Source organism: Macaca fascicularis, chromosome 7, assembly GCF_037993035.2.
Source record: "Macaca fascicularis isolate 582-1 chromosome 7, T2T-MFA8v1.1".
In the NCBI taxonomy this organism is placed as follows: Eukaryota; Metazoa; Chordata; class Mammalia; order Primates; family Cercopithecidae; genus Macaca; species Macaca fascicularis.
The window spans coordinates 103,133,721-103,135,162 of record NC_088381.1 but is presented as its reverse complement, the minus strand read 5'-3'; positions in this window follow the sequence as shown (position 1 = coordinate 103,135,162).

The window sequence follows — 1,442 nt, the reverse complement described above, 5'->3', positions numbered from 1 at the left end:
TATCAAAAAGACAAAACCTAACAAGTGTTGAGGATGCGGAGAAAAGGGAACCCTTACAATTAAGGGAAATGTACGTGAGTACAGCCATTATGGAAAACAAAATGAACGTTCCTCAAAAAATTAAACAGAATTGCTCTATGACCCAACAATTGCACTCCTTGGTATGTATTTAAAGGAAGTGAAATCCGTATGTTGAAGAGATACCTGCAATCCCATGTTTATTGCAGGACTATACGCAATAGCCACGATATAACTGACTTAAGTGTTCAAAGTGAATGAATGGATAAAGAAAATACGATATATATACACAAAGGAATACTATTTAGCTATTAAAAAGAATGAAATCCTGTCATTTATAACACGAATGAACCTAGAGGATAATACATTAAGTGAAAATAAGCCAGATACAGAAAGACAAATGCCACATTTTGACTTATATGCCAAATCTAAAAACGTTGATTTATATGTAGTGAATAGAACAGTGGTTACCGGGGACTGGAGGTGGTAGTGGGAGGGATGGGGAGAAGGCGGTGAACAGGTAAAAAGTTACAATTAAAGGAGGGGCCCAGTACAGTGACTTATACCTGTAATACCAGCACTTTGGGAGCCTGACATAGGACTATTCGAGGCCAGGAGTTTAAGACTAGCCTCGGTGACACAGGGAGACCCCTATGTCAATTTTTTAAAAGATAAAAAATTAGCCAGGCCTGGTGATGCATACCTATAGTCCTAGCTACCTGGGAGGCTAAGGTGGGAGGACTGCTTAACCCCAGGTATTTGAGGTTGCAGTGAGCTATGAGCATGCCTGCCACTGCACTCCAGCCTGGGTGAGATCAAGTGCCTGTCTCAAAAAAAAAAAAAAAAGGAATAAGATTTGGTATCCTATTGCACAGCAGAGTGACTACAGTCAACAGTAAGGTACTCTGGATCCAGGCACTGTGGCTCATGCCTGTAATCCCAGCATGTTGGGAAGCTGAGGCAGGAGGATCGCTTAATGCCAGCCAGGAGTCTGAGACCAGCCCATGCAACATAGTAAAACCCCAACTCTACAAACAAATAATAAAATTAGCTGGGTGCAATGGTGTACACCTGCAGTACCAGCTACTAAGGAGGTTGAGGCAAGAGGATTACGTGAACGAGGGAGTTCGAGGCTGCAGTGAGCCATGATCACATCACTGCACTCTAGCTTGGGCAAGAGCAAGATCTTGTTTCAAAAAACAAAAAACAGATCAAGTATTGTGTACCTCAAAATAGCTAAAGGAGAGGATTTTAAATGTTCTCACCACAAAAACACGGTGTTTCAGGTGATGGATAGGCTAATCACCCTAATTTGATCATTATAATGTATACATGTATTGAAACATCACACTGTACCCCATAAATATGTACATTAGGCGTCAAAAATAAATTTTAAAATAGGAGGTGAAAACAACAGGATGCAA